Raw genomic sequence first — 793 nt, forward strand, 5'->3', positions numbered from 1 at the left:
AGAATGGTGTAATGAGTAACAGACAACACAGTACAGTGAGTAACAGATGGTATGATACAGTTAGTAACAGACAACACAGTACAGTGAGTAACAGATGGTATGATACAGTTAGTAACAGACAACACAGTACAGTGAGTAACAGATGGTACGATACAGTTAGTAACAGACAACACAGTACAGTGAGTAACAGATGGTACGATACAGTTAGTAACAGACAACACAGTACAGTGAGTAACAGATGGTACAATACAGTTAGTAACAGACAACACAGTACAGTGAGTAACAGATGGTATGATACAGTTAGTAACAGACAACACAGTACAGTGAGTAACAGATGGTACAATACAGTTAGTAACAGACAACACAGTACAGTGAGTAACAGACGGTATGATACAGTTAGTAACAGACAACACAGTAGAGAGTTACAGACAACATGGTGCAGTGTATAGTAAATGATGCTCTCAAATCCTGACCTTAGAGTTACACCAGCTGGAGATTAACCTTTCTAACTGAAAGATTTCTTGTGTTCAAATTGAAGCTGAAATTGGGCAGGTTATCTGACTTTTACAAACCTTAATTTTTTTCCCATCTGTGGCTGATGATAGTATCTACTACAAAGAGTTTGTTTAAGAACTAAAATTAATTTATAGGGTAAGTATCATAAATAGTTCCCAAGGACTGGGAATATAGCTCAGTGGCAAGTACTTATTTAGCATGCCCACAGTCTAGGGCATGCTAACACCACAAGATAGATAGATAGATAGATAGATAGATAGATAGATAGATAGATAGA

This window comes from Grammomys surdaster, unplaced genomic scaffold (assembly GCF_004785775.1).
Source record: "Grammomys surdaster isolate TR1022 unplaced genomic scaffold, NIH_TR_1.0 62, whole genome shotgun sequence".
NCBI lineage: Eukaryota > Metazoa > Chordata > Mammalia > Rodentia > Muridae > Grammomys > Grammomys surdaster.